General features: G+C 42.6%; 1 protein-coding gene across 1 annotated transcript in view; it reads right to left on the bottom strand.

The window, feature by feature from the left end:
* CHGB (chromogranin B) overlaps window positions 1-25,912 on the bottom strand; it is a 343,457-nt gene that overhangs the window by 135,137 nt on the left and 182,408 nt on the right. The window lies entirely within an intron of this gene.

Here is a 25,912-nt window from a genome sequence, read left to right as displayed (position 1 = left end):
GGCGGGGCAGGCCAGGCCAGGCCGGAGGAGGGAGGCGGGAGGTCGGGGGACAAAAAATATTAAAATACCGTACCTTAACACCACTGCCGTCTCCTGCGGCACCGCGCTGTACCTGATTTTGGACACAGGCTCCCAGAATGCACTGTGGCCAATCCTGACACTGCATGAAAGCACCGTCGAGATTGACCTAAGTGCCTGCAACTTGCACTCCTAGCCAGACTGGGAGCCTGTGTCTGCTCTCTCCAGCCCCTGCAACGCAGCTGGGGCTGGAGAGAGTTTCACTGCGCATGAGGTGTTTGGCCGGCCTGAGACGGCCGACCAAACCCCTCATGGGGGAGGGCCCACCACTACCCCAACAGCAATGTCATCCCCTGGACCCGCCCCAAGACTCGTCAGAGTCCTGGGGTGGGTCCAAGGGATAAAAAAAACCAATAATAAAACTGGTTTAAAACCCATTTTATTATCGTTTTATATGCTGCTGGTGGCAGGGGGCAGCGCTCCTCCCTGGACTGGTGCACAATTTGCTGCCCATTGCCATCGTAGGCACTGTTGCACCATGATGCAAGGTTGCGTTAGTTACAGGCAGGATTGTTTTTGTGCAGGAAGGGGCACCTTCTTGCACAAAAACAATCCTGAGAGGCGTTTGTCTTTCCATGTGGGCTGCATAATGCAGCCCACATGGAAAGAGGAAAAAATTAGAAGAAATAAAAATATTTCTCCTTGTTATGCTTGCTCTGGGAAGTCTTAATGGTTTTGGCGCTGCCCCAGGTTTATGTGCTTAAGTAAATGTGCGGCAACATCAAAATATATCCGTTTTCCATGGGAAAACCCACTGCAACTCCCATGGAACGCCTCCTTGACGCAGAGTAAGGTAAGGCAGTGACTTGTACTGCTTTGTCTTACTCCATATCTCTGAGGCCATGCAAAGCCTCGCAGAGTGGCTGTGCTTCGCCTTATAGGTATGATTGAAAACCTTGCGAAGCCGGGGCTTAAAAAAAAGTGACACTCCAGCACCGCAAACCTCTCGTAAATAAGCCCCTATGTGTGTACACAGTAAATATGTGCTCCGTGCATACTCATAAGATCTACTAAGATGGGTCCTTGATACTGAACCATAGATCAATGTCTTATTTTAAAGACACTGGTCAATACATATGTGATCATCAAGAGAGATCATCTGTGTGTGGTCTTTCTCCAACCTGGCCAAGTGTTTGATTTTGTTAACAGACCCTTACTTTAGGCAAGGCTTGCAGCTAAGCAGGTGGATTGAGGGCAAACAGCAGTTTTTGAGCTGATGTACAGTACCTCGAACAGTAGCGGGGCAATTAATGACTGAGTGGGGGAATTAATGACTACTTCCTTCATTACCAAGAAGGAAGCATGGCATGGGTGTATTCTCCTGCAGGTTTTGTTTAGCTGTATATGAGTTAATTTAACTATGACGGTGGGAGTATTAGCCTAGATTTTCCAAACCTGGCTGAACTGTACATCACTAACAGTCAATGGTATGACTCTGGTACCAAAAATACACAAAGGTATTGATGTGTCTGTGACTACTTATAGAATCACCTTATGTGCTTAGTATTTTCAAAATCTAATGTTATTTGTGTTTGCAAAAGAGACACAGGGCATATGGTGTGCACATGAAGCTAACATACACCCACAAAAGGAGTCTGACCTGTCAGCGAATCAAAAAGTGGAAGAGCCATCTTAATAAACAGATTAGGTGTTTGCTTCCTTTCTGTGGGTATGTTAATATTTCACTATTTTACCGTTGTTTTATCGATTTTCATTCCACCAAAAATTGTATAGCCATTCTTGTCTGTGTAACTATGTATTCAGTTTACAATAAAGCAAGGCCAATAGGGCATTAGTATAGCACCAGAATGTTGTTGCCTAAATGTCATCCGACAAAAAAATTATATAAAAAATTACACTCCCATTGGATTTAATAATAGTAAATCTACACCCACTGGAGAGATGTTTTTATAAACCATATTTTGGCCACAATATTTATGTCAATATTTTTGTTAACAATATTCTTACATACAAACAGAACTTTTCAAATACAATTATTTACGATGCTAATTTTTTTTAATTAAAAATCTTTATTGTAAATCTATTGGCTTTGATCAATGCTTTTTCTATTGCGTGTACATACTCTATGCGAATCCACCCATTTAAAACCTTTCTAGGAATTTAAGAGGAAGCGACTAATGAAATGAAAGCAGTTTGGCCCAATGTTGCACTTAAAGCATCAAAAGCATCACACAGTAGAGTTAAATCTGATCTAATAATTCACATAGAGTACAATTGCGATCAGGTGGGGCCCGTGCAGGCAAGAGCTGTGAGGCCGCGTTTGGGGGGCTGGGGATTCTACAGACGACCACGAGAGAAAAAAATAATTAATTAATTTTCCCACGTCGTCGTCTGTCTAATTGTCCCCCCCCCGCCCACCTGGCCCCATTGCCCCTTCCGCTCTTACCTGCATGGGCCGCTGCTGATGCAGATATACATTCCTATGGAGATGTATTTTTCAATGCTTATAGTTAAGTTCTATGTACTAAGATAAGGTGCAGGTGAAGAAAAAAAGCAGGACTCAGTATACTGAGCAGGTGCTCTTTGCACTACAAAAGCTGAATCGGACACCGGAATTTGAAAAGCAAACATCTCACATTATAAATTATCTGAACGAATTATTAGCTTAGGTACTTCAAAAGCAGGTGTACATTCAATCTTCTGTATTCTCAAAGGCTTGATGGGGGATGCATGTCAAAGATATTGAGTTTTCTATATCGACCTACAAAAATATTAAATCTAGAATATCAACTATCACTAGATCACCAAGGGAAGCAAAATAGATAGGTACGGATTTATGTTCAATCCACTTCTATGTATCTCTTCAAGGTATTTGAAAAGAATGATGAACATATACTTACCTACATGTACTTATTTAGACTATATATTGGTATCCAAAATTGAGGTTTTTTATAGATGCTTCCACTCTATCAGCTCTCCTCACTTTTAGGTCCATCACTTTTTTCCACTCCGAGCCTCAGAGGTATGTTCCTTTTTTATTTTATTGTGCAGATTTGTAACATTCAGCTTACATTATTTACCAGCATGCTTTGTTATGGATTTATCATCTCAAACATAACTATAGAATTTCTATGATAGTCCTACTAAATTTCCCATCAAGAAATGGTAAAAAGGGGAAAAGTTAGAACTCTGCTGAACAAATAGGGAACGGAGATTGCGTGGAGCTTAAATTATAGATAACTTCAAGACCATGTCCTTATTAAGAAAAAGTGCAGCAGTTATAGTCATAAGTACTAAATATGCTAATATCATTAAATGGTGATGGACGCCTGCAGTACCACTATCAGCAGCTAGATGTCCTCTCAGAGATTACTTAGAATAAAAGGGCTGTTTCATTTACATTCTCAAATAAAAGATACTCATATAAGCCTGCAGTTCCACTGATGTCACTAACATTCTAAAGAGAAGAGAGGATGCTGAAATTATGTTCATAAGCAACATATATACTCATGGATATTTAATGCAGATGTAAGAGTACAGTATCACTGTCAGCATCTACATGTGCTCATGGTAATTATATTGTTAATAAAAGCTGCTGCAGTTATGCTCACCAGCAGTGGTTATCATTACCCTTAAACACATTTGTTGGCCTGACTGCAGAACATCCACCAGCATTTATGTGACTTCCCCGAAATTATGCACCAAATAATTACATATAACCCCTGTCAGCAGTATTGAAAAAATGCAATAGTATGCGGTTTCTTTGATGTCATAAATGATGCCATTAATGAAGACACAGGTGATGCTAATACTGATGCCGTTGATGATTGTCATTTGTAATGTCATTAGAAGTGCACTAAGGGGGTGCTATGGTTCTGTAGCATTGAGGTTTTGTTCTCCTGAATTTTAACAATTGCACAGCAATTGTCTGCATTTATTGATTAATTTATGTATGTATTTATTTATTTGGCAGTTTTACTCCTAGCGCGAACCAGACCTAATTGGGCGAGCGAGAGAGCACTTTAAACATGCTAGAAAGCCCTTTATTACAGGGTAAACATGACATCTACCGTACAGAAAATTTAACTTAATATGTAAAAGCTGTGAAGGGAGATCAGAGGTTGAATATTTGCACTTGCATGCTAAGAGTTTAGCCATTCAGATCAGAATTGTGCATTAAGAAGGGAAGCAACATCTGGAGAGTAGGGTCTTTAACTCCTTCTTGAAGGTGTCATAGGAGGGCATAAATCAGATTGAGGGGGTAACAAGTTACCGATCTTGGGTGAGAAAGATTGTATCATGGGATTTTCTTTCTTGAATGCTGGGGGCATCGCTGCGTGAAAACAGCGATGCGTCACTTTTCACTGCGCTCTCCCTGTGACATGATTGATGCGTCATATTTATAATATGACGCATCATGTCGCAAGGTGTTACAGATACGTCAGTATTTCTGACGTATCTGTAGACGCAAAAGTGACGCATTGCTGGAGTGTGTCACAAAAGTGACGCAACTCCAGCAATGCTTCCTTTCACATGGGGAAAGCCCCATGTGAAAGGGCTTGCATCAGTCTTACGCCTGCTGTGAGGCAGGCGCAAGATTTTGACGCAACAGCGTCCTAAAAGTGACGCAGTGAAATCTCATAGATTTCACTGCGTCACTATTATGAGGCTTTTTGCGGGTGAACGCCCCCTCTGCATACATTATACCTGTCGCAGGTATAATGTAGCGCACGGGTTTACAAAGTGACGCATCTGCTTAGATGCGTCACTTTGTAAATAGTGCGCATCAGGAGGCATGTTTTACGCCGCCGATGCGTCACAAAAAGTGACGCATTGGAAGCGCAAAACTCACGCAAGGACTCATAAATGAGGCCCTGGGTTTCTAACAAGAGAGTGCTTGCACTTCTGTGAGTGTGCAGACCCCCAGAGATAGACCATTTGGCTCAGATATTTTGTAGTTTCTGTGTGGAGAGGATTGTAGGTGACACTTGCCAGCTCGAACTGGCTCAGTGTTTCCATTGGCAGCCGCTTTAGTGTGATCACAAGAGAAGTTATGTAGTTGTATTTTCATCGCTGTAGATGTGAGCCTGGCAGCTGCATTAAGTGTTATCTTGAGTGGAGACACGCGCATTTGATCAATGCCACATTCACCAATTACTTGAACATTGAGCTGTAGGTGAATGTTATGTTCCCCTGGTATGGATGAAGAACAGCCTGCCAGGCAGAGCAGGCCTGTGCTCTGAGAGCACGATGGGGGAACCACATTTGGCACTCTGTTCCTACTCCTCCTCTTTAGTTGGCTATAATTAAAAAAATTAGAGGAAGGTGAGGTAGGTAAGATTAAGGAGCACCATGGGGAACAAAATCAGACAAGGGCGCCGGCAGAGTCTAGAAATAAAGTGTAAAGGTTTTTGAGCTGACTTTTCTTTGGACCTAAGCCATAGGGAGACCCCCATCTCTGCTACCTCGTAAGAAGGGAAACCTCAATCCTTAGCTGAATCTTACAATGGAGGTCCCTTTGACCCTGTACGAGTGTACCTTATGCAGTAGGCATCTTGTTCCATTTCATGAAGAGCACAACCAGCAGTACAGAGGACTAATTCAATGGACTACTGTCAGCCAAGAAAGTGCTTGTCTGACCGTGGTTATGTGATATATGTCAAGGAGTAGCCCCACAATTGAGTACTCACTGTTGAGAGGTCTGCCCAGATTACCCGAAATTGCTGTCTCAATACCCCTGTTGAACACAGTTCTGAAGACTGACAAAACGAAAGCAAGGCTTTTAATGAATCTAGGCAGTCCCAAGATGCACTTTACAAATACATATGTCATTTCAACTGAAAAAGTTCATCCAAAAATATTAAGTGAAAGCTATCCAGACAGAAAGTAGCTACTGAAGACCACCGAGAAGTGGTCAACAGAGGTGGCTGAGAGTGCATAAATGAAGATGGCATTTAGCCTTGATTTTTCATTTTTGGTAAATAGTGTGGTAAAAAAACAAACATAATTTCGTAACGTGCAAAGCAAAAGCGGGCTACAACTGACAGTTAGGTTAAAATAGGAGAGAACTAAAATGGGACCTATAGGGAACTCACTACTTCCTCACTTTGGTTGATGGTTAACTAAATAACGAGAAGTTAAGGGGCAAGATAAGCAAATTCAAAGCATTGCTAATAAGCATGTTATGAAAAGGGTTGTAGGCAAATTATTGTGTGTCGGGGGTATCCATGATGTCACTTGCAAGTTTAAAAGTCAGTGAATCCAGAACGGTTTCTCTCTCCTCAGATGATGATTGTGTGATAGCCAGTTCACAAACTCCAGAGAACAGACAGGATTTTCAGTACCAGATTCTTGTTATTAGATTCAGCATTTAGTGATCCATGTACTGAAGTACTCGTTTCCACTGAAAGACGTGGCTCATAGCTCACATTTTGAAGAAGCCCCAGGCCCAATGGACAACTTTGAAAATGGGTTGCTAATGAACTCATCAACAGGTCTATGTCCACGGGAGCCGACGTTGGCAGAGCCAGACAAATGTCCAGTGCCCATTTAAAGGGGCACCAGAGGCAGTGAAACATGGTTTGCGCGCAGGTAAACCAGGCAGTTCGTAATGACAATGACCAATCAAGGTCCAGTTGCTGGAACAAGAGGATTTCAAAGAATCCAAGCATGCACTCATGGCACAGCCGGAGCGCTGGTAGCTCAAGTAGGCTTGCAAGTGGGACATCTATTGCGGAGGAACAAAAATAGAACCAAAAGGCCACAAATGCGGAATAACAGCAGCAGTAAACTTCAGAAAAGGGAATCAATAAAAACTAGGAATTCTACAGAGACTTTCTGGAAGGAACTGATGAAGCCAAAACCGAGAACTTTAAAAAAAGTGGTCAAGCTGGCAGTATTTGAGGTATTAAAAATACAGTGAACTAACTCATCAAAATGTAGAGGGAGGTTACTGCTGAACAAGGACTGTATCTCACTGGATGTTCTTGCAACCTGTAATTCAAAGGTTTCTTGAGCAGATGTTAGTGCTACATCTTTTTGAAACAATAGTGCTTAGGGTCTGCTTAGCTTGTTGAAATCTCGTTTCAAAGTTGAAATGGAAGGTCACAACAAGCCACCCATATCAGGGGTCGGGTCTGGTTGCCTTAAACCCTGGCGTGGAATTAAAAAACAAGCATGGCAACCACTTGTGTCCACTGGCCACAATACCCACCCTTGTGGAACTTAACATGTGTAATTAAATGTATAATTCTGCAACATACTATTGAGCTGCTCCTCAGTGTAATTTGTTAAGTGTTGCAAATTGTCAAACTGGACTTTTGAGAGAATGCACAGTGCATTCATGTCTTTAATTTTTACCCATCCTAGACACGTAGTCTGTTGGACGGTGTCATTTAGAAAGATCATTTGGGTTGGAATTAATCAGGCGCGAAACAAGGTTTCCATTCCCCGAAACAACGTTTCCATTCCCTGAACCTGCCAAGGTTTGATACCCCAAATGAACTTCATGTCAATTGTGTCTTTCCAATAATCATATCCTTTCACAGCTAACTGGGTGACAAATGAGTCTGTGTATATGAGCTTAGTTTGTGTAAACATATATTTCTTTGGAAGTGTGGGGACTAATTTGAAATAATATAATGTCGGGTTTGATTTATTTATTTATTTAGTGTGTTTTATATAGCGCGCAGCTACCCCAACGGGGTGTCCCGGTGCTTCTGCACATTTGCTGAGTCTTACCCAAGTGAGTTTATCAGAAAAGGAAAGTTTTCAATGCTTTGCGAAAAGGCAGCTCCTCCTGTATCATACGAATGGAGATGGGGAGTTTATTCCATAAAGAGGAGGCGCATACCTGGAAGGTTTTCCCTCCAGAGCGTGCTTTTTTTAATCTGGGGAAAAACAGCAGACTTTTTGAGTTAGAGCGAAGGTGTCTATCGTTGCTATAAGGACGAAGACAGGAGGAGAGATAGGCAGAGCCTTTTCCGTTAATAGCGCGATGGGCTAAGGTGAGGGCTTTAAATTCCACTCTTTTACTAACAGGTAACCAATGTAACCTGCGTCGATGTGGCGAGATATGCTCACGTAGGGAAATACCACTGACCAGCCAAATAGCTGCATTCTGGACTGTCTGTAACCGATGACAGAGGCCAGAAGTCAGTCCAAGATACAGACCATTGGCATAGTCTAAATGGGAAGTAATCAGTGCCTGAACAATGATCTTCCTGGTGCTGCTGGGGAGAAAATTGATGAATTTTCTGATCATCCTAATTTTTGAAAAACAGGCAGCAGACACTGTCTGGACTTGGTTATGGAAGGATAGGCTGGAGTCCCATCTTACCCCCAGGTTTTTTACTGATTCCTTGGGGGAGGGGGCTACACTCAAATCAAGTGGCCACCAGAGGTTAGAGTCCAAAGGAGAGGCTTGATGGAAAAAGAGAACCTCGGTTTTTCCTGCATGCAGCCGAAGAAAATTATTATCCATCCAACGGGCGATGTTACGAACACAAAATTTCAATGGATCAAAGGTGGTCTGGGTGGGAGTATCATATGAAAACAAAAGCTGAATGTCATCAGCATATGAGGTGGCCTTAATTCCTGACTGAGCAATAAGCTCAGCCAGGGGGGAAATAAACATTAAACAACAGGGGGCTTAATGAAGAGCCCTGGGGGAAACCCCACTTTAACGGACGGCTCTCAGAGGTGTAAGGTGGGGTGAACACCGCCTGTGTTCAGTTGGATAAAAAAGAGGACAGCCAGTCCAAGGCCTTACCTTGAATGCCTTTAGACCGGAGGCGATCAAGCAGGACGGGGTGAGAGACGGTGTTGAATGCTGCCGAAAGATCAAGCAGCACCAACACCGCTCTTGAGCCCCCGTCCAGCTTCCATCGCACGAAATCCACCATCTCTATTAGGGCAGACTCGGTGCTGTGGCCAGGTCTAAATCCATGTTGGGAGTCATGGAATAGGACATGGGTTTCCATGAAGCCTGCTAATTGCTGATGTACCAGTTTTTCAAGAACCTTAGCTGGGGCGGGCAACAAGCAAATAGGCCTATAATTAGCCGGATCGTCTGGGTCTGTATTGGCTTTTTTGAGAATAGGAACTAATTGGGCATGTTTCCATGAATCCGGGAATATGCCTGTCCTGAGGGAGTCATTCCAAACGCCGTTTAATATGGGATTGAGAAGATGGGCCAGTGCTTTATATTGTTTGGCCGGCCAGGGGTCAGTTGGAGAGCCTGATCTACATATTAAAAGTTCTGTCAAGGATCGGCCTAAAGTGATCTCCTCAAATTCTGAAAAAACAGAAGCAGATACTGAGTGGTCCGTCAGTTTTTCTTCAGTTCCCAAACTTTTACTACGGGGGAAGGACTCATAGATGGTTGCGATTGTTTTCTCAAAATAGTCAGAAAGACGATTACAGAGGGACTGTGACACTGGGAATTGACATTTAAGAGCCAAAGGGTCAATGAAAGTTCTTACTGTTTTAAAAATTTCCCTGGTGGAACCTTGTGCTCTGTTGATTTTCTCCTCCAGGAAGAATATTTTAAGATCGATTATCTTCTTCCGGTATTCCTTAAGGTCTATTTTGTTTTTTTGTTTATCGTCTAAGGAGTACGAATGTCTCCATCGACGCTCCAGAAATTTACAAGCAAATTTACATTTGCGGAGTTCATTAGAATACCAGGGTGAGGAAGGAACAGCTCGAAAGGTTTTAATGGGCCTCAAAGGAGCTAGGGAATCAATCGCAGAGGAGATCCAGCTGTTGAAATTAGTCAGACGAGAGTCCAAGTCTGATACATCCAAAGGAGCAACAATTGGGAGGTGTTCAGCGAAACTATCGGGAGAGATCTTACTCCAGTTGCGGCCAACCTTCTTGGCCAGTAGCCTAGGTCTGTCTTGATGAAATAATAAGATGGAAAAAGGAATGAAAAATGGTCAGACCAGATCACTGGGCAAGGCTCGCTAATGGAGATGTCCGCTAGATTGGAGCAGATAAGATCAAGTGTGTGTCCAGCCTTATGGGTAGGGAGAGAGATCAGTTGGATTAATCCACCATCAGTTAGGGTGGAAAGAAAATGAGAACTGGTAGTATCGGAGGCATCCTCCACATGAAGGTTAAAGTCACCAAGCAAGGTGAAGTTCGCATAACGGGAGCTAGCTTGGAGCACAAAGTCCGAAAGAGCAGATAGGAAAGTTGCCTTGGATTTAGGAGGACAATATACTGGTAGACCTGAACATGTAATATTGGGTCTCAATTTAATACAAAATGGTAGTGCCTCTATCAATTCAATTTGGGCAAAGGGATAAGAAGAGATGGTCCATTGCGACCTATATATTATGGCCACTCCTCCACCATGACTATCACTCTGCCTGTTGGCACACATGATGTTATAACCAGAGGGAATAGCCAGACACAAGGCTGGGTTAGATCCGTCCCCCAACCAAGTTTCCGTCAGGAACAAAAGATCCCACTTATTGTCTATCAGGGTCTGGGCTATATCTAGGGAATGTTTCACCAATGAGCGCCTTAAGATTTAACCTTTTCCTATTAAGGACGGGTCGAGCAGGGACCTGTAGGAGTGAACATTGATTCACAATATTACCAGCTTCCTGTCCATGGCTACAGGGCGTGCATGGGTAAGAGGAAGTATCAAGGTCGAATGGCGTGGAATGCGAGAAGGTGCAATGTTTAGATCTTAACTTAATTAGAGCCTCCCTACCGTAAAAGATGGTAGGTGAGGTGCCGAATCCGGCAGAGTCTCCGGCCACGGCCGCGTCATGGTCGCGGACGGGCGCAGACGGGCTGGACTTTGGCTTGACTTCGGCGCGACAGTGGCGCGCCCGCTGCTCGCGTCCGCTGCGCGGAGAAGTAGCCATTTTCTCTTCTAGTCTCATCAGCAGCGCTAGAGCGCTGGGACTTGTAGTTCGTTGCAGCGTCTTTGAGCGCAGCACCTAGTCGGCTGCAAGTACTCAGAAGAGCAGGCTGTTACAAGGCTTGAAGGGTCAATGCGGCGTAGGTAAGCAATGGATTTTTAAAATGTAATTGCACGGCGCAAACAAATAAGTAAATTTCAAACGTAAGTATTAAAAATGCAGCAGATAGCTTTTCACCCGGCTTTCCGCCTCAGGTGCGGATATGATGTATCATATCCAGAAGAATATGTAAATGTATCCTTCGGTAGAGCAATGTTCCCACTTTGTCTAATTAAGAATGGTGCATTGAACACTAGCTTGGTGTAAATAGTGATGTCCATAATGATGATAACAGAATATTCCACCATAATTAGCAGAGTTTAAGTACAGTTCTTCAGACTCGAAAATAGTATTGTATTCCAGCTCCGGAGCATGGAGTTTATAGTTTCAACATCCCAATCTTCAGAATGTAACCCAGGTACAATTGCGTCACCTATAGAGACCCAAAATACGTATGGTATTTGCAGAATCTCTGTAGGGCAGAATATATTGAAGGGAACTTTTTCCTAAACAAACAATTCCATCACTTACTGGAACAGCTGAATGTTCACGAGGGACAAGTTTCTTTTTTGCTTATTTGAAGATGAGTGGGGGGGCGAACACCCCAATAACCAGTACTGTAGCAGAGCATTCTGAAAGATACTGGCCATTAATCATCAAGAAAAAAACTGTCACAAATCCAATCACAGGAGTAGGAAAACTCACGGAAAGTGTTATCCAAACATATATCCAAGGTGGGATCTGATAAGTGCCTTTCAGCCATGAAATGAAAACACAGATCCATGCAGGTGGAGTGTCCAAAATGGAAGAATCATCAAAAGAATCTGAAGAAAAATCATCATGACCCACATAATACCGAGAAGCAGGTCATCGAAAAACTGGTGAGTCAATATCATGTAGAATGGACACTATACGGTGGCAAGCAGTCCTGGACTATTTTTATAGCCCATTGCTAAACAAGTGAAGCAACACTGGAATCCGAAGGCGGAAAATGCTGTCTATTCTCTGCTTTCAAAAGACACACAAATTGTCAAGACTGATTTGTGTATGGCTGGGTTTAAACTGGAATGGAATGGGGAGCAAAAACACAATGTATTTAGTCCCAGACCTCAGTACTGGAGTGAATGTTTGACATTGTTCAACATTCTGTCCATCAATTGTCCTTTTTTGCATTTGTCACCCTGAGTGGGACTGGTATGCCCAGACATGGGTCCCGAGCTCTCCATATCAATGGAGCCGAGCTTGCATGGCTGATGAGGGGTGAGACCCCAAAACCAGTCCCATGATGTTTGTTTCTGGTCCAGGGAGGACCTGGCTAGGCAGTTTGGGCTGGAATGTTACCATGGGGAGCATGGTCAGTGCTGATTTACACATGGCTAGCTTTAAATATGAGTGGCATGGGGAGCATAAAAAGGATGGATTTAAGCCCAGATCTCTGGACAGGGGTGAATGTTTGACATTGTTCAACAGTCTGTCAATTGTTCTTTTTGCAATCTTTGCTTTCAGGTGCAAAATTTTGTCTGGAAAAAATGTTGGAAATATCCACGGTTGTTTTGTTATTTTTAAGGACTATATTGTTCATCAATGCCATACTGTGGGTATTTTGTATTGCAAAAATGCATGCATGACTATTTAAATGTCTGTAGGCTAAAACTATCCGATATGAATGATCCGGTTTTAAGGCAGGAAAAAGGGGTTCGTCATTTGAGAGACACAAATACTCCCTTGTACTCTAACTGAGAGAGTATTTCTCTAACATGTGCTTTAGCATTACTTGTAATTGGGCATTTTGGTTAAACTTGTGGGCTGGACCATATGGGTATGACATGATAAGGAGAATCTTATCGCAACCAACATGATTGCTGTATAAAGCCAGGGTTTGTGCAAGAGCCCATTCTGCAGCATACGCTTGTTTGACTTCATCAGCGAGAAGAGCAGAAAATTAAGGTAGTATCACATTCTTAACCTGAGGGGATGTCTGAACAAAGATTGCGGGCCAATCAACCTCTGCTAAAAGGATATCATAGGACAAAGTAACATTTTCCAAGAATATTACTTTGATATTGTGCTGAATGTCACCTTCAACTTGTGTATATAAGTCATATAACCTATCTGGAGGGGCTTCCTGCCTATCTGGGGTTTCAACTTTAACAAAAGTATCGGTTGCTCTCGCTGCAAGAAATTCCTGGAGATTCCGGCACACTATAGTGACTTCTGTCACGCTGTTGAGGAGAGTCACCACGCAACTCCTGTTCAGGAGGAGGGTTTTCAATTTCTGTGACATATTTTGCGGTTATAGCTGCAACTTACTTTTTCTGAAAAGGGGCTTTATACTGAGGAGGTTTTTCCTCCTTCTTTGTCTTCACGTCAGATGAGCGTAGTGTATCCCTTTTAGGTTTCACGTACTCTTCTTGTCTGCACTCAGATCGCCCTCCACTCTCGTACTGTTTGTCAGATTAGTCCTGTAGGGAACTTGGAAATCTGATACCTGTCTGGAGCCTTCATTTTAGTGTGATCACGAAAATCATATTGCCTCTCAGAGGGCTCAGGTGGCAGAGAACCTCAGAGAGTTTAGAGACATTTAGAAGTATCCCATTTTTTTAACAAACTCACAGACCTGCTTGGCTTCGTGGTCAGTGCTAGGTTTGCCAAGAGGTGGTTTGTTGATCTGGTTCCCAAATTATTGCATCCTAAGGATGTATACACATCAGCAATAATAATAGCTCAAATTCACGGTTGGCATGTGCTACCTCTGTCATATAGCCAGAGATGCCACTAAACCTTTACTGTTAGACAGAATCACTGCAGATACAACAGGAGAATTACCTATAATTGTAATCCCCAAATCCAGGGCAGCAGCTGCCCTGTGTTCGTTCTGTATTTGTTTTAAAATGTCTGTCAAGACTGACATGGACGAAGTACCATGACTGATGATATAAATAGCGGCAAAGACTGCTCCTCAAGAGTCACAGTCTCCTATAGCAGGAACCATACAGTGTGGTAAGCACATGGACACAATTCTGTGCTTGTCTTGTGGTCCTATAGGGGAAACATAGCTTCAATTTGGTTGATTTTTTGGGCGATCCAAAATGGATTTTCCTCATGATTGCTGGGAATTTTGCCCATAACTGACTGAACATTTACAGGACTTATTGTAGGCACTGCAGGTAACTGGGCTTGTCCTGGCAGGTCAAACCTTGCTGGTACAACCAACAAGTTGCGCAAAACATATTGAATCAAGCATCCGTATAGTGTCACTAGAGTGTTATATAAGGCTCGAGTTTGCAAAAGATTAAGATTTGCCATTTCAGGGTATGCTGTGTATCCAGCATTGCCCCATCATTAATAAGGGAACATAGGCATTCAGGTGTCGGTACATGTGAAAGAGCATCTAGGAACCAGGTTTGATGTTCTCAATAAAATAAAGGTTTCCATGAGCCCATATGCTCGGTAGTGTGCTGGTGGTGCAGGGATTGTATATGCATTAAAATGCATTAAATATGTTCATGTTCACATCCACAGCCAAATAATCGACCCAAGAGTAAAAAACTTCAAAGCTATAAGTATTGTCTGCTTCCACTACGAAGTTGAGGACCACCTGCATTAGTAAGTCCATGATGCGTTACATGTTCATGGACAGTAGGTCTGCAATTAACAGGAATGGCAATACGTTGTGGGACTGCCATTAGAAAAAAGCAATGCCACACAAAGATGGGTTATCCTTTTAAACGTTAAAGCTTGAAAATCCAACAGAATTAGGTGCTTCCTAAACACTGTGAAAGATTAGTCCTCAACACCATGGACATCTCTGGTAAAAGGTAAAAGGGGAGTGGTGTAACAAGCACTTTAGCTGCTCGTAGCGGTCCCAGTGTTTGCCGCCCTGCTGCGGCCGAATCTAAGAGCGGGTGGGGAGGAGGGTACTGGCGTGAATTTTTCTATTTGCTGCAGCCGATTGAAGAGTGGGGGTGGGGTGGTGATTGCTGTCCCGAGAATGACAGGTTAGAGCGGGGGAGGCTTCCGTCCCCAAAACTTGTGCCACCCGGGGCGGACCACCCCCACTGTCCCCCCTTTGCTGCGCCACTATATAAGGGTATTATGGACACGCACAAGCACTACTCAGAAAGCCTGAAATCCTTAAATCTAATTGCAATAGAAACATTGCGAGCAGTTCTGCATAAACTCATCTGAGAATCACGCATAACAGAAGAGTTAACAGATTTACTACTTGAGGAGACACTTCTTGAAGTAGCAACAAAAGTACATCTGAAACTTTAGAATCACTTGAGATATCATGTCCTACTTGGACTACGTGATTTCCGCAGCACATTACTAGCCCTAGAAGCTGACATCCTGTGAGCCAGAATCTCCATTCACCCACCACAAACTATCAAGAGAAAATATTTTTCATTTTTATTCATATTCAGAATGTTCTTGACTTGATCCAATAGTATTTCTACCAAACTCCTTCTACTCCACCAGCCCTTTCCTTCCAACAACTCTGCACTCTTGGTTAATCTGATCATTCTGACAGGTAACATAAACTTTGATTCTCCCTTTCTAACCTTGTTTGGTTTCCTGATAAGTACCCAATCCCCAACTTCTAAAACACAATTCTTAGTGACATGTTTGTTTTCAAAACTAGATTTCATTAAACACTGTTTAGACTTGAATCTGTCTTCAAAACTTATGCCTGCATTAGAGTCGGCGGACTTTCAATTAAGCATATTAACTCAATCAGAACAAAGAGCAAATCCGCGCAACCTATTACGCAACACCCTGAAGGGAGATTCACCTATTGTACTATGAGGGGTTATTAAATGATTCCAAACTTCTTTGCGCAAAAATTCTCAACAGACACTCCTGAAGATAAGGCTGACTGAACCCCTTCTTTTAATCATCCGCTCCAATAAGCCGCTAGAAGTTAGCAAGTGTAATGCAAACTGTAAATGTTTCATCTGGAAGTCATTAATAAACTGTTTAATTTTAGATGTTTTAAAATGTGTGCCATTATCTGTGAAAAGTTCTCTGGGTGGTTCTTCAATATAAACAATTCTCTGTTAAAACAGAATCACAGAAGACGTATGTGCAATGCAAGATAAGAGGGTTACTCAATAAGCAGACCAGAGAGTGAAGAGAGGCATCAGATTTATTACATACACCTCAGCCACAGCATACCAACTGCCAAATCCGGAGCGCACAGGCTCCTCACTCTACATTCTTGAACTTTGTGACCACAAGTTTCCACTGTTTCAGTCTATTCTACAATGTTTTGGTATTTTCCACAGCGCAAGCGACATGGGTGATGGACAGATAACACACATCTCCCTTTTTTCACAAACAATATTTTCCTTAGATTCCCATCCCAGAAAATATGGAAACACATAACAGTGAATAACATATTTGAAAAAGACAAGCAAAGTATAAAAATAAATTAAGAAAGGATTTTCATTCATGGCTTCACAGCGTTAAAATTAGCATTAAAATTAGGCATGAGCACAACATTACACTTCCAATGATAAGGGGAAGTTAGCAATGTAATAACTGTTGCTGCATTACTTTACTAAGTAATCGTTTAGGGAATTCCAGGGGCAAGTCACCTGCCCACATGATCTGACTAGAACCACATTGTTTTCCCCCTTTTGTATTACAGGACCGTCATTCGTATGTCCTCTTTTTGACCTTGCTTCACTGTTGTTATCACGTGTATCCCCATTGTGCCCAGGCCAGTAATGTTTCACCAACCTGCCCAGATTCCATATTCTACGATCCTGTGTCTTGACCACATTGCAAAAGAGCTTTATGACTTTCATGGGTTCAGTAAACTATTACCATAGTTTGTTGCCAGTTGGAGCTTTCACTCTTACCCAATAACCCACTTTAAACTTGATAACCTTGGACTTATTCAATTTGACAAACCTATTCTTGCAGCTGCCTGCAGCTCTAACTCCTTTTCCCCCCACTGTTGGCCTAGAGTAACCCTCTCCCAGCCTTTGTTCCATTTCATCCAATCAGGTATAAATCTAGAATTGGGCTTACTACTCTTTAACAACTCGAAGGGAGTCATACCTATTAACTGATGAAGATTCAATCGATAAGCCTCTATTCGCCTCCACACCTCCTCTTTCCAGCTCAGCCCATTAGCTCTGGCCAGCTGAATGCCCTCTTTGATTGTTTTGATCCCAGGCCACCAAAAGTCTAACCTCAAACTTTGCTTGGTTTTGGTGATCTTCAGACTGCCTACTTGTGCTATGTCAAACAGGTTTCTCCTGAGGGTGTCAGGAGGTATCAATTTTGTGTCTCTGAAGAGGCATCCATCTACGTCTGATAATTCTTCTTTGAACGTCCAATATGCTGCTCTTTGTTCTATTCTACACCATCCCACCTCTGGATTAACAAATCTCATACTGTACTTAGAATGGGATCTGTTTCTTACTCTGGTTTTTCTAATATCCCTCCTCAACCACCCCTTTGGTGATCAAACACACATTTTCTTTCTGTAATTCTATATCCTCACTTTGCTTGTCACAGACTTGCTCTTCCTTTTCCATGTCATCAACCAATCGGGACAAGCAATCTGCTGCAAAGTTACTTGTACCAGAGATATATTCTATGTCAAATGGGTATTCCTGTAGATTAATGGACCATCTTTTAATTCTACTGTAAATTCCCTCCAGCCCTTTTTTGTAAAGAACTCCTTCAACTGCTTTTGGTCTGTCCTTAACTTGAACACAGTTCCTCATATAAAGTTCTTGCATTTGTTTAGTGCACTGTACACTGCCAGCGCTTCTTATAGAATAGTTGACCTCAGAATGCCTAACTGCTCTTGAAGAAAATGCAATGATTTCCTCACTTTTTCCACTTTCTTGTACAAGCACAGCCCCTAATCCTTTTGAACTGGCATCTGTTGTAATGATGATTTTATTCCCTTGAACAAACGCTTATAAATCTAGTATATGATCAGAGAATTCTTAACATCTTTAAATTCTCTCTCCCAATGCCCATCCCACTCAAAGATCAACCTACTTTTTCCCAATTTGTGCATATACCATGTTTGGCTGGAAAAGTTGCTGATGAATTTACCATAAATTTCGATCATTCCTAAAAATGATCTCTGCCCGTCTTTGGTTTTGAGTGCCACTAATTTTATTATGGTGTTCACCAGATCTGCTTTGGGTTGTACCCCTTCAGAAGTTAATTTATGCCCAAGACAATTGTTTCAGTATATTAAAGTTTACATTTGTCTTTCCTTACAGTAAGACCATACTCTTTGAATCTGTCCAAAAACTGTGTAAGTCTTTCATTATGTTGTGCTTGAGAGTTCCCAAATACCAGCACATCATCTTGATAACAGAACACACCTGGGATTCCAGACAGTATATTAGACATGACGCTTTAAAAGACTGCGCCGCTGTTACCAGACAGAACGGCATGCGTTTAAATTTGTATGCCCCATGGACATGATAAAAGCATTGAGCACTTGAGAGTCGGTGTCTAGGCAGATCTGGTAATAGGCAGATGTCAGATGTAATATTAGAAGAGTTTCGCGCCAACTACAGGTGTGACCATCTCTGTTATGTTTGGCAAAGGGAACTTGTCAACAACTAACTCTTTGTTGAGGACCCTGAGATCAACACAGAGGCAAATCTTGCCGTCTACTTTTCTCGTCAGTACAATGGGTGCCAACCATTCAATTACTTCTACAAGATCTATTACATACAGCTTGCATAATTTTTCTAAATCTTCTTTCACTTTCAATTCTTTTGTGCATATATTTCTGGAAGTATCCTAACATTTTAATGTGAATACGTCAGCGTATTCTTTCTTAAAATCAGATCATGCCTCTACATCCTTGTTAACATTTTGGATCAGTATTTGAGGTTCAGAAATGGGATTCAGATAAACTCCTATGTCTTTTTGTGCTGGCTGTCCTAAAAAGTTTTCTCCTTTACATGAAACATACACTTTGAATACTGTATATCTGCTTTTGTACTCAATATGGCCCACAAAGTATCCTATCATCTTTATTGGCTGTCCACCATACCCTCCTGGGTGTATATCCATTTTGTGTAGCTGCATCTGTTTCTTGAACTGTCTATTACTTGCCTCCTCTGAGATTATTTTTAGTCTCTAGAGCATGAATCAAACATGACGACAACCTCAAGGTCTTTTATTGTTGCCACATCTTTGGGGTTTCTAGACCCTCCATCAGTCATCTGCAGTACAATTTCTTCACACACCTTGTTTCTCAGGTTTCTTGCTATCAGAGCAACGTCTACAGCACGCCATAAAATATACTTTCCTCCCACACCTGTTACATACGGCTTTCATTGCTGGGCATTCCTTACTGTTTGCCATGTGGCCATCCCTCTCACATCTGTAGCATTGCCCCTTGAAGTTGCCAACACTCATTCTGGCCTTTGTCCTTAACTACGTACCTCATTTTTCTCCCTCTCAACCATTTGTATATTTTCCTTACTATTCATGTCATGCTTAATTTCTGTCACAAATCTCATCATGTGTTCTACTTGTTTTGCCACAATCAACATATCCCCCAAGGGAGGAGCATCATTTAGCAAAAGGTCCTCCTGTATCCTTTCAATTTTGTAATTCAACAAAAGAAATTCACGGATGTGTGCATCATTTGTTGCTCCAAACTTACATGAGGTTGCCAATTCAAATAACTTAGACACAAATTCCTCCACTGTTTCGTATTCCTTTTGTGAGCGCTTTCCAAAATGATAACGCTCTTTGATTGCACTGATCCTAGGAAGGAATTAATTATCTAATTTGATAATGCTTATTTAGAATTCACTTAACCCCCATGGATTCATAAGAACTCAGATCAGGTAGATGCTCTAGGATTTCTTGGCCGTCAACTCCTAGACAATGTTGCAATAGTACAATCTTCCTCTCTAGAACCAAATTGGGCCCACAAATAATGGAATGATTGTGAAATACTTTTTTCATTTGTTCCACTCCATTGGTGGTTCCCCAGGAAAAGTTAAAAAGAATGGAGGAGGAGTAACACTCTGCATACTCTTTTCTTATTTCTTATGCCACATAAAATATCCCACACAGTTAAAAGGCTGGCCCAAATTTAAAACCTGGTATGGGCACCATTTATATATTTTTTCTTTTATTTACCTTAGCTTAACTAAACTTTTACTTTTCCTTACACAACACGTGCCCGTCTTTCTATGCTGCATTGTAACTGGGAGTGTTAATACTATGGCAAACTTGAATGCTGCGGACACTAAGTTCAGTACTATCGATGGTGCAAGCTGGGTGAACTAGTTTCACTCCAACCATAAGCAACAGCTTGACATCTTTTTCAGAGATTTGAGTCCTGGCGACCTGTATCTTTTCGAATCTGAACGTTTTCTGTATATAGTAGGGCAAACTGGTATGCTGCGGGTATGGAGCCTAGTACTATTGATGGTGCAGGCGGAGTGAACTAGTCTCGCTCTAATCTTCAGTAACAGCCTGACATTTTTTATCAAAGATTCGATTTTTGGCGACCTCCATGTGTTCGATTGTGAACGTTTTTTTCTTAAACAATGTCCATTCGTTTTATTTGTGACCCCTACAGGTTTCTTAACCTCACGCTGCGAGATACAAGTTTTCTTCTGGAATCACAGGCAGATTCACGTCATCTTTCACTCTCGAGGTATACCAATATCCATGGGAGTGTTACTGTTCTGGGGGAACTATTTAATCTCTATCTTTGGACCGGGGTTCTAAGATAAGGCTGTTTAATTCCTTTCTCTGATGGCCCAGGGGTGGAAGCCCACTCAGAATACTGGATTTGAATGAACGAATCTCGCCATCTGGGGCCCTGACTTAGCTTAAGGGACTGTTTTTTTACGTATTCGTGCATGTCCAAATTATTATATATTTTTGCCTCTCAGAGCGTACATCTGACCCGCACAGATCCTTATTCGGATCCACACGACACTCGGCATCCACCTTTTTCTGAGGTTTTGAACTTATCAAAATTTCTGGTAAGCATATTTTATTTTTCAGAGACTACTGAACCAGGCGTAGACCAGTTATAGCTCTCATATATTTACTTTGCGTCATCCTACTTACATATGGGGTTTTTGAATGTTCTAATTGGGTGTAGTTGACTTTAGAATTTTTCACTGTGGTATACTTGACTCATGTTCTGATAATGGGGGGAAATAGGAGGAATGGTCTATATTTTATGACAAATGGCTAATTTTTAGGACCAGAAAAGCATATCTTGTTGCTTTAACCCTTCAGTAAAAATAGAGGGGTGTTTTAGATTCATAGGACTGAAATTTTAGAATAATGACTCTGCCCTATACCGGTGTTTTACACTATCTGAAGGTAACGATGTTTATGTAAAAAGCTGTATTTTCTGTGGGTGTAACATTGGCAGAGGGCAGTACAGGGGTCGCAAAAAAGTGTGTGTGTTTTATCAAGCAATTTCTCTATGTATGGACAATATGCGTGTTACCATTGGATTATGACATTATTAGAGATGTTCTCCAGTCCACATGATTCTTCTCTAGGATTGTGACAGTTAGGTGCTCTGTTGGGACTGTAGACATTATCAATGATCCTAATGGTTTTTAAAGTATGTGTATCTTGTCAATTTGTGCTGTCCTGGGTTTTGTGAATATGTATTGTTACTTTATTAATATGTTAAAAAACTTTTGGTTAGTTTGTACTTTTTTGTTTGGTTTGTTCTGTGTTATGTATATTTATGTTATATATGTTGTAATTATTACAGCCCTGACGAAGTTCCAAAAACCAAGAAAGGAACGAAACGCGTTGGCTGTGCCTATGATGTCAAAAAGAATTTTGGAATAAAGAAGAATTTATACAACTTTGAGAGTGCACCTTCTGCTTTGTTTCTATATTTCTTCTGTTTACGCATCCCAAGGCAGCGGATGTTGGAAGAGTTTGCACCACCATGTATTAGGAACTATACGAATCGTTGTGCATGACCTGGTTAGCTGCTTTGGTCCTTCTGTTTAACTTTCTTCAATCCGTCTACCCCTACAGCCAAGTAGGGGCTAAGGTCTCACAGCATATTGCAAAGCACAATGTATTCACACACTCAGTTACTGTTCTCTCTTTATCACTGCCAACACCAGGGTGGTGTTTCTCAGCAGCCTCCAGGAGGCGCTGGCTCTTTTTAGACACGAAAGGGCTATGAAGTCCAGAATCAATTAGGTGATTGCTCCTTGCAGGATTTGGACAAAATGCAGCAACCACCGGGCAGTAGGTAGAGCACCACAGAAAGTCTTCCTAAGACTCCTCACAGAAGCTTCTTCCTTCAGGCTCCCGCAGAACCCCACGGAAACAGGATGCTGATTGCACCCAAGAAGGCAGATTTAAGGTTAACAGTCGTTCACCCCACACACCAGTTCGTAGCTGCTTGTGCGCAGCGTCAATCACACTCACATCAGTTCATAGCCACTCGTGTGATTGATTCTCATGTTCAGAGCGCACCCCCAGTAAACAATGAACATTAATGGTGGTGAATTCTTCTGCTTAGCTTGCACCCTTCACACTCACAACAGTTAATTGCTGCATGTACGCTGCATCGAACACGCTCCCAACAGTTTATAGCCGCTTAAGTTTGTCAGTACAATGCAAGGGGATTCCTTATGTACAGTGCGCACCCTCGTCAGAAAGTCACAGGCCCATTCACGCTGATGTCGGGAGCAGAGAGTGGCATCATACAGTTAACTCTGTCAAAATGTCAAAACACTCGACGGAGGTTAAAATCATCACATCCCTCTGGCGCACAGTTTTCTCTCAAGTCAATAACTCAAGCGGTGAACATGGGTCACATCAGGATGACTGTTAAGTCGCCACAGGGAACACCGCCAGAAGCCACTTACTTGCTGCTCACACTCACAACCTGCGACCATCGCAAATGTACTCACTGTGTTCCAGAGTCCGTTTGACACACCAATCCTGGAATTAGTCATTTGACCAGGGCACATCCCTGAATACCATAAGCAGGGTACATCCCTGAATACCCTTTAGTTCCTGAGAGTGACCACAATTCATTTTCCTGCTGCATGGAGTGCGTGTTGAAGTGTACCTTTACAGATCCAGTCCTTGTTGGCAGTGCCCAATGCAAGATGAGAGGGTTACTCAATAAGCAGACCAGAGAGTGAAGAGAAGTATCAGGTTTATTCCTACACCTTAGCCACAGCATACAAACTGGTAATTCCAGAGCATGCAGGCTCCTCACTTAACATTCTAGAACTGTGTAACTTCAAAGTTTAACTTTTCAAGTCTATTTCACAGTGCTAGCGTCGTGGGCGATGGACAAATACCACAACGTATCAGCTGAAGAGGTAAAATCATAATAGACCAAGAGGCATATTACCAAGCAATAGCGATAATTATCGCTATTGCTTAGTTAGAGACAAAACTTTACCGCAGAGCTGCGGCGATTTTTATCGCAGATAAACCTTGGTATTACCAAGGTTTATCGCAAATGCGATAAAAAACGGCCGCAATGCATGAATATCGCTGAAAAGTCAGCGATATTCATGCATTACCGAGCCAATGCTCTTAGCCATGTTATCCACCTCCCATTGGATAACATGGCTAAGAACTGCTCAGGGCAGGTGTTAGCTTTTGGAGATATTCGTGCCTAGCGTGAATATCTCCAAAAGTTGGTAATAGGAGATAGCGATGTTAGCGACTGTTTCCAGTCGCTAACATCTTGGCACGCCCACTTTGCATGTCATTAGTGATAAATATCACTGACATGCAAAGTGGGGCCCAAGATGGTCGCTATCTCCTACTAGCTGTCGCTAACTGGTGTTAGCGACAGCTAGGTAATAGGGAGATAATTTCATCTCTGCTTTCTTGGCTTTTAAAGCCAAAAATGCGGAGATAAACCCCCTTGATAATATGCCCCCAAGTTTGAAAAATAGTCAACTAAGAACAACATATATCTTTTACTTGTGCGTAATAACTTGAAAGTCCAGTCTCAAAAGACTTCCAGTGTTTGTCTGAAACCAGACAAGCGAACCAGGAAGATACCCAGCCTTTCACTTGAGAGTTAAGCAATGGCCAAAAATAAAACTGCTTGAGACTATGACTATTTGCAGTGGCCCCAAGATGACTCTTATGGACCAACTTGATCAAGCACTCCCTTATTGACAAAAGTGGAACCAGAATATCATGGCGCAACAAAAACCCATTAACCAAAGTTAGTGGCTCATTATGATGGCGGGCGGACATCAGTCCACCCGCCATCATAACGTCATGGGACCGCCCGACAGACGTACGGCGGTCCCACCAGTGCAATTAGGATGTGCCTGCCATACTGGCGGGCGCATCCTGGCCTTTTCCCATTGCAGGTAGTTCTGCTGGCTGCAGTACTGTCCTCAATGGTAAAAGAGCATGCACAGCATTTCCTTGCACCATGTGGCAGGCACCACGCGGTGCCTGCCACTTGGTGCATGGAACTGCAGGGGGGTACCATGGGTAACCCCCAGTGCACCCCCACAGAGGGGGCCCACAATGGGCCCCCAAAGCAAATCCCTACCAGCCTTTCCATGGCAGCATCGCTGCCATGGAAAGGCCTGTCTATTCCCACATCCTAATATAATGGACAGTGCCGTGCTCCGCCCAGCAGGCAATCGTAACGATTGCCACTGGCGGAAAGGTGGCGGACGGACATCGCGTCCACCGCGATACCCACCACCATCCTAATATTTCGATGGGTAACTCTTGTTACGATGGCGGAACAATCGTCACCTCCGGCCCGGCGGTGGCGATCGTTTTGCCATCGTAATGAGCCCCTTAGTTCCCCAGCCACTTGAGCAAAATGTTTCAAGCCAACCTTCAAGTGCCTCTCCTTTGGCCACCCATTTTCACATATTTCAGGACACTCTGTAACAACCTATCAAAACTCAAAGCATTCAGCCACATTTCACTAGACATCTCATTATATGATGCACACAGATCATCAACTATTGCTACAACTCAGTCATCAGCACTAACATTCAGTTGCATCCTTGAGAGGCAATTTGCTCTCACATGTTTCCCTTCTGGTATTTATTTGCTAACAAAGTTATACTTCAGTAGTCTGGTATAGTGTGTTTATCTAGGTACCTATATTGATACTCCTATTTCTGACCCTTGTCCGGTTATTAATTCACTAGTGTCCATACAACGGCACAGAAACCCGTCTTCAGATTAGGTCATAGCGCATGCTGTCACATTAAGCAAGCACTATCCCTTCAGCCCCCTAGAGAAGCACACCGAGTTCTCAAAACAAATCAAACCTCCAACAGACCTGGGAAATCCCCGAGACCATTGTTTTGATTTCGCTCGAGAACTCCTGCAAAGAATGTAAGAACGACCAGTCCTTATGACATTCTTGCTGACGTCTTATGTCCATCCTTACGTCAAACACGGCACCTTTCAGGTATAAATATACCGACGTTGCCCTAAGCTAAGACACGGTGGTGACGAGCTTGGAGAAGCGCTACTTGCCGGAGAGCCCAGCTGAAACAGAAAAGCCCACGGACGCTGCCCCTCCCTTTTGACGCGCTGAGAGAGAAGCTGCCTTTTCTCCTGCCGAGAAATCCAGCCTCCGGCGTTTCCAGCCGCCCTCGCGGGTAACTGGGATATCGAGTCCTGAGACAGAGATACCAACCCTCCAGCCTTCCAAATCCCAGGTACTGAACTGACTAACCCCTTACAGAGAATTCTTGAGTCAGATTCTTGGCAAAGCAAACTTAACTTAAACTGCTACTTACTTACTCCCTCCCAAGTATTAGGCTTAGGTCAGGTACACCGGGGTAGGCGTAGTTAGAAGCACCAGTTGAGTACGATTAGTCAATGTATATATGTATGTATATCTTTTATCCCATTTTAGTATCATATGGCTA

This window comes from Lissotriton helveticus, chromosome 6, assembly GCF_964261635.1.
Source record: "Lissotriton helveticus chromosome 6, aLisHel1.1, whole genome shotgun sequence".
Classification (NCBI taxonomy): Eukaryota; Metazoa; Chordata; class Amphibia; order Caudata; family Salamandridae; genus Lissotriton; species Lissotriton helveticus.
This window is presented reverse-complemented; position numbering and strand designations above follow the sequence as displayed.